The sequence below is a fragment of the Olea europaea genome, chromosome 12, assembly GCF_002742605.1.
Source record: "Olea europaea var. sylvestris chromosome 12, O_europaea_v1, whole genome shotgun sequence".
Lineage (NCBI taxonomy): Eukaryota > Viridiplantae > Streptophyta > Magnoliopsida > Lamiales > Oleaceae > Olea > Olea europaea.
This window is the reverse complement of record NC_036248.1, coordinates 22,977,334-22,985,161: the sequence shown is the minus strand read 5'-3', so window position 1 is coordinate 22,985,161 and position 7,828 is coordinate 22,977,334. Positions and strand designations below refer to the sequence as shown.

Below are 7,828 nucleotides of genomic sequence, written 5' to 3'. Positions count from 1 at the left end.
AAAATATTTTTTTAACCATATATTTTCCATCAATTTACTATTTCACAATACATTACAAGAAATGAATGGGGCTCAAACAGAGCCTAGTTCTTTCCTTGTAGTTCATTACACTTTTTATAAAGCTTCATCTTAAATATATATTTAAAATTGACTTCTTATTAAAATATATAAATAATTTTCCCTTTCAATTTGTGCGGTTGAATCCTTGATGAAGTTGCTCCACTAGTCCTACCTTTCTTATCTTTGAAATTGTCATAGAGAAAAGTAGCTTTTATGATCAGTGCTTGTTCGGTCTATTGCACTTAAAATTGACCTAAAACTATTCAATATGGATAACACAGTTTCGAGCTTCATTAATTAATTATTTAGGACATTTGAAGATCATTTGGATTGCAATCAATTAATTGGAAGAAATATTGGAGAACTATCTTGAGATCCAATAAAGTTGACAATTGAAAATTTTGAGGATTGAATTGTAAACTTTCTAAACTTGCTTTGGATTAAGATGTTATAAATCACGAATGATGAGGTGAAAGCTAAAAAGAATTCAAGGAAAATGTCAATTCCCAGTTCCTTGAGCATCAATGAAACATTTTGTTTAAGTTCAATTCCCAATTCTTTAAGCCTTGAGGGAATGTTTGGCTAAACTTTGATTATCCCTAAATTATAATTGCACATCAAATTACATTTTTAGAATGTGATTTGTTTTTATGAACGAATAAATGAGAACATGACATTATTTAAATAACGCCGGACGAGCCTGGAAGGAAAATGACATATTTGACAACACTAGATGAGCGTGGAAGGAAATAAAAAAGAATTTGGGGGCCTAAGTAGTTGCATCTATCTTTATTTTGGGGGTATTTCAAGAAACTTATAGCATTCACTTCATTTGAAGTGTCTTATTTCCTCTATAAGCTAATGGTCGTTATTTTCAGATTTTTCATTTCTAGATTTGTTGAATTAATTGCATCGTAGGTCATTATTGAAATATGTTCAAGTGAGTTATTTGGCCCTAAATCTGTATAGCAACTTCTCTACAATTAGGCACAAAATTATCATACTTCACCATCAATTGGCAAACTAGAAGTTGACAAAGACAAGGAAACAGAATTTTGTTAAATACTATTATAACATATGTCTATCTTCACATAAAATCAGTCTACTTTATATTCCAGAACTTGAATTATGTAAACGTCATGACTGATTGAGCAGTAACGTTCCGATTACTCCCAAAAGTTCGAATATGAACCCAATTACCAAACTAATGTAATATCCTTCAGTGATTAGCTTGCCTTCCTCAGTTTTTTCTTACTACTTGTGGTATCCTGATTTTCTGCCCACTAATTTCAATTTCTTTTAAACAGGAATAACATACGACAAAAGGGGTAAATGACATAAAGCAGAGACACACGACTTCTTTGTTGATTGCTCTAGAGAATCGAGTCGGGAAGAAGTTGCGGGAGAAAAACCTTGAGTTCGAAAGCATAACTCGAGTGGTTCGGGAACTTGTTGAGAGTATGAAGAAAGTTACCGCTAAAGCCCAAAGTTGGTGATATATGGCCAAGCATAACGAGTCAATATGTGACATACTAAAAACCAATCTCCAACATGCAATGATCCCGAAAATTTACCTCGGCTTAATAGGTACATCGGGCAAGCCTAAATTAGTCCAAAATAGTATTTTTTTGGAAAATTATGAGATAAATTTTTGGTGCTGCTATTAAGGGTTGGCATACTGATGTTATTAATAAACTTGGTACTATTATATCACAATCAGTTTCTGAATGATTAGAACATGAAAATCTAACCACTTCACAGATAGTTTCTAGAATTTAAAACCAATAACATAGAAATAGAACTAAAGAAATAAAACTAGAACTTCCAAAAAAAGAGCTTTCAAATACAATACAAGATTGTCCAATACAATAAAAGACGCGTCCAATAGAACAAAGTGTGTCCAACATGAGTTCTAAGCAGCACTCAATACATTTCAGATTGAAATGAAACAAAAATATAAAAAAAATTCAATCTCATCCAACAGATGTTAAGGGTTAAATATGTTGAACATAGATATATAAACCCCACCTACCAAATTAAGAAGGGGTACATTTACTAGAAGTTGAGTTTGCATACACCAGCATCCTATCTCTTGAACCAAAACATCACCTAGCTTCTTGTCTAGCCTAGCCATTACTCCCTTCTCCATAAACATGCAAAATATTAGCAACGACAAGAACAATAAACTAAAAACATGAACTAAAAATGAAAAGATTAACAGTAGTACTATTTTCTTTAGCCTTCACTTACACTTGTGAAACCATCACTATTGTCAGTGTCCTATAGTTGTGTGTTTTCTTCTACAGCATGCCTTTCAGAATCTACATCAAAGATCCTAGATTTAGCCACATCCACTTCTCCAGCTCTAATATCAATTACGAATTAAATTTTGGCTTTCAAATTCTGAATTTATTCAAACAGGTTTCTAGGTCGATGGTTGTTGATCCTCTTGGAATGCAAGTTCCACCCACATATTGCACTCTTCATTCTCCGATATGATTCCTTGTATGTTGGGAACATTTCTTCCTTTTTTTTTCACAACCGCCCACCAATCAAGTCTATCTCTAGCCTTCGTTGAAAAACAAGTGTATTATACTTGTAGAGCTTGTTGAGCAAGTATAAACACATCATTTGTTTGTAATTTCTTCTTATGATTAAGTTCAACAAGACCAAATCATCGATGGACTCTAACGCCACCATTGATGTCAAACCAATCACGCTTGAATAAGGTTACCTTGTTTCGAACATCTCCTAATTAATCCTATTCCAATATTTCAATTAACATACCATAGTAGTCACACTCATAGTCATTATGACAACTCCCTAATACCAACACTCCAATATTCATTGTTGTTTTGTGGGAACCATAATCTTAAGTGTAAAACTTAAAACCATTGACAAAATATCCATTATAACAATTCACTCTACGAGAGGGACCCATAACCAATGCCTTTATGCGATTATCAACTTCATTATGATCATTCAAACCTGAACAAAAAGAAACAATACGTATTACAACTCATTTTACAAAATACTTTTCCGGGTTAATTGAGACATTAATTACAACACTTACATATTCCTTTAAACAACACGAAAAATTTTCTTCCCGTGAACCATCAAGTTGTGCATCAGACATTTGGGGATGCAACATTCTCATATATTTATCAGACATCCTACATGTGCCATGATAAATTGTAAATGCAGCTAATCAAGCATACAATTTAATATATATAATAAATGTAATTATAACAACTTACGCTTAAAAGGAGTTACTTCCTCACAATTGAAGAGAACATACATTGACGCTACTCTGAATTCCTCATTCGTCATTAATCTGCTATTATGACGTTGAATGCCAAAGGGTTGTCCAGGGTGGGATAGTCTCCCTTAGGAATCAATATGACCTCCATCATCGTTCCTCAGCATACGATTCAATCTTGTTTGAATACTTTGATCAAAATATAGAGAGCAAAAAATTGACATTTCCTCTACTAAGTATGCCTCTATGATAGATGCCTCAACATGAGCCCGATTTTCACTTTCTTTTTTGAGTGTCATAGGAACCTGTGATACACAAAATGAATATCATTTAGACTACAAAAGTTAAATTAAATATACAAGCATGTGTTCTCTCTCAAAAGGATACATCCAACGATACTGCACAGGACTAAGTTCAGTTAAAGCTTCCCAAATTGGTTTGGGCAACAAGTCTTTAAATGCAATCGACAGCAATCTTTGCATAAAAATATGACAATCATGGCTCTTCATTCCATAGAACTTACAATCACCCTTAACACAACGTGAAATATTTGATACATAACCGTCAGACATTCTTAAATTCCCAATCCAGTTGCGTACTTCTCATTTTTGTACATTAGTCAAGCTGTAGGAGGCCTTTGGCATGAATAGTTTTTCCCTTTCATCTTCATATATATGAAGCTCTGGATGATTACAATAGAGCTCCAAATCCTTCCTAGCCTTAATGTTGTCTTTAGTTTTTCCTTTTATATCCATAATTGTGATGAATATATTTTTGAATACATTCTTCTCAATGTGCATCACATCTAAATTGTGTCTTATGAGATTTTTATCCCAATAAGGTAACTCCAAGAAAGTGATTCTCCTCATCCAATTATGGCTATGACCAAAACCTTCAATGTATTTATTCTTATCAGCTTTGCCACTTGCAATGTCTGGGATGTTTTCCACTATACTTCGCAGCTCTTCACCGTTAGCCTATGTTGTGCTATATTCTTCTCAACTCTACATTTCTAAAACTTGTCTCTTTGTTTTCTAAATGCATGGTCGGGTGATAGGAATTGACGATGACAATCAAAAAAAGATTTTTTCCTACCATTTTAAGCCTGAAAGACTTAGTTCAACCCATATAGTATGGACAAGACTTCAGACCGTGTGTACTCCATCCGAATAACATGCCATATCCCAAAAAATCACTAATAGTCCACATCAATGTGGCTTTCAACTGAAAATTCTGCTTCGTTTCTATGTCATATGTGTAAACACCTTCATCCCAAAGCATTTTTAGTTTATCAATGAGAGGACGCAAAAAAACATCAAGGATTTTCCCAGGAGTCTTCGGTCCTAGGATAACTATACACAAAAACAAGTTGTCTTGTTGCATGCACATCCATGGTGGAAGATTATAGATAGCAATGATTACTAGCCAACATCTGTATTGCACATTTGACATGCTAAAGGGGTTGAAACCATTCGTACATAAACCAAGGTGCACATTACGTGATTCAAGGAAAAATTAAGAAAAAGTTCTATCAAAGTGCTTACATGCCTCACTGTGTACGGGGTGTGACATTTCATTATCAGTGAATTGATTCTTCGAATGCCATGATATGTGCTCTGCAGTATGTCTCGACATATATAATTGCTGAAGCCTAGAAGTTAGAGGTAGATATCAAAGCACCTTCTGAGGTACCCTATGTCCAAATCGAGACATCTTCTCTTTGTATCGTGGACTAAAATACATAGGACACTGAGTCATGCTCTAGATTTCTTTGTAGTACAACATGCAATCATTCACACAAGCATGGATCTTCATAACACCAACGCCAAGACTGGATAACATTTTCTTTGTTTTATAGAATGTAGCTTCTAAGTGGTCACCTTCTGGCATAATTTCCTTAATTATAGACAACATATGATCATAACATGCTGTCCGCATATTAAATTCAGACTTCAAATTCAAGAGTCGTGCCATAGTAGAAAGGTTTGTGTGCATACTACAACCGGGCCATGCATGTTTGTTAGCTTCTTCCAACAGTGTAAAGAAATTTGTGGCATGTTGATTTGGGGTTTGTTCTTCATGACCACAAACAATAGGATTGATGTAATCATCGTACATTTCAGGGCCCATTGCATCTACCACCATTGCTTCATGGCTCTCCATGGTTGTAGCTTGTGCAGTTGAGGATTCAACCAAATTTGGATCATTGAAACTGAATGGTTCTCCATGCACATTCCACTGTGTATAGCCACTTGTAAATCCATTTTTGTAAAGATGAAATTTCACATCATCTCCTTTGAGAAACCTTGTGTTTTTACATATAGAACATGGACATCTAATCATATTTCCATCTCTTGTTCGAGACATGGAAAATTCAATGAACTCTTCAACACCTTCAATGAATTTAACAAAAAGAAATCCATCATCTGACCTATTCAGCATCCAACTGCGGTCCGATGCCATAATGTTCAACAACAATTCATTGAATTATAATTGCATATCTTTCATGAATTATTACATGGTTCAAGTAATGAACCTGCAAAATGAATCCAATTAACTCCTTTTCTAGAAATAAACGATTGAAATCAGTTTTATTTATTTAATCATTTAGACAACTAAACAAGCAGTTTAGCAACAAACAATTTCAATTCAAATTAAAAGTCAACTATTTCAATTCACAATTTCCATTAATAAGCGATGATCAATCATAATTACATTCTTAATTGATGATTACATATTTAACAACTTTCTAAGAAATCAAATTAACACTTTCCAGTCAAGAATCTAAATTATTTGAATCCTCAATAGTTCAACATAAAAACAGCAACAATTGATTCCAAATTGTACAAAGAAATGAATCACCTAAATGTATATATCATTAGCATAAAAACTTGATTCACTTACACAAGTAAACAGCATAACAGAACTTAGTAAATCTGGAACTAAACTAGTAAAATTTTGTCACGGCTTAAGCTCAAACCCAAGCTTCACCTGTAACCCTTTTAAACCGTAGCTCAAGGACAAAGTGAAATCAGCTAGGGTAGTTGCTATGTTTCCACAAATTAAAGACAAAGTATAATGGGGAAGGGATTAAATGGAAAAAAAAATAAGAAGAAAGGGGAGAGAAATTCTGTTGAAAACATAAACAAATTTTACCTAAATGATCAGATTATATAAAAATTGACTTCTCCTTCGCACATGGAGTTATATCTACTACCAGTGAGAAACTTGTTTTCAACTAATAAAATGTAAAAATATTTCTAGTTGATTACAATTAATCAAAGTAAAATGACACCGTTTTGATAAGTTGCCACTGACACCGTTTTTTAAGTCAAAATCAGTTAAGTCCATTGCCTTCTTCTTCCGCTATCTCTGGTCTTGTTGATTTGTTTCTTGCATTGTTGTTTCTTTTCCCTATATCTGGTTGATCTAATTCTTCTTTTTCCCAATTATTACCCACATAAAAAATTTCTCAAATTATTAAATAGCACCAACAAGAAATCATCAGTAAAACGAAACAATTCTCCTAAAAACCTAATCGTTCAATACAAATGCAAACACACTAATTCAAAGGTTGTATTTTGCCATTTACTAATTAAAAGTTCCAATATTGAAGGTTAGTCTCAAATATAAAAACATGATCTTCCGCTACTACTGCATCATAACCTAGTAATCCTAACTTAAAATCGAAATATGATACTAATTATCAACAAAAATATGAATTATAACGGATTATGATTTACCTAAATATAAGTTCGCCCAACACCCAAGTTTCAGTCTTCTTCCCTTCAGCACAAAACTCGCAAAAATTTCAGCCAAATGCAGTCTAATGAAATCCCCAATACAACTTTCTGGAAAATAGCAACAATGGTAGCAATTAAAATAATGGAGAAGAAAAAATTCTAAAAGAGTAAAATCTTATACAACCTACCTCGGAGCAATGATGAAGAAGATTCCGAAAAATTAATGATGTATCAATCAATTGAAGGCCGGTATAGGCGATGCCCAGTATTTCGAGAGACAGAGACGATATGAGCCTGGAAGAAATGTAGAGCAAGAGAGGAGTGTGATGAGCCACGGGTTCTGGCTGCCCTAATTTCATATTTGATTTTGATTTATTTTTATTTCTAACTCATTTACTAACAAAAAAAAGTTGTAGGAAATATTTTACATTTATTACAAACAGATATGTAGTGCATTAACAACGAAAAATCTGTAGGTAAATTTCAATTAATGTTTCATGTTTTTAAATTTTATAATCAACAATTAGTACGTCACAATCTTTGTTGGTAATTTTTTATATTTGTTATATTTATTTTTTGTGAAAAAATTACCCATGGATTAAAAATGAAATTTTAATGACGGCCATATTTTATTAGTAATTCCGTTGCTACCATATTTATTTTACAGTCAGAGATATTTTATACAATTTCGTTGAAAAGTTATTAATAATCTGTTACTAATAGCAATGGAGCTGTCTCTAAAGCCCCCCCATTTCTAGTAGTGTTC

The 7,828-nt window shown here is 33.2% G+C and overlaps 1 long non-coding RNA gene across 3 annotated transcripts; it reads right to left on the bottom strand.

Annotated features, from left to right (window-relative positions):
* Nucleotides 1-1,882: 1,882 nt before the first annotated feature.
* LOC111406117 lies at nucleotides 1,883-7,410 on the bottom strand. 3 transcript variants are annotated; one of them, XR_002704938.1, is made up of 6 exons: nucleotides 7,251-7,410; nucleotides 7,063-7,170; nucleotides 4,864-5,855; nucleotides 3,318-3,624; nucleotides 3,134-3,233; nucleotides 1,883-3,048 (listed from the first exon to the last, which is right to left on the bottom strand). It is a non-coding gene; the product is annotated as an uncharacterized LOC111406117 (long non-coding RNA). The 3 variants fall into 3 exon arrangements; XR_002704936.1 differs by having other exon boundaries at nucleotides 3,318-5,855; XR_002704937.1 differs by lacking the exon at nucleotides 4,864-5,855.
* Between the last annotated feature and the right edge of the window lie 418 nt (nucleotides 7,411-7,828).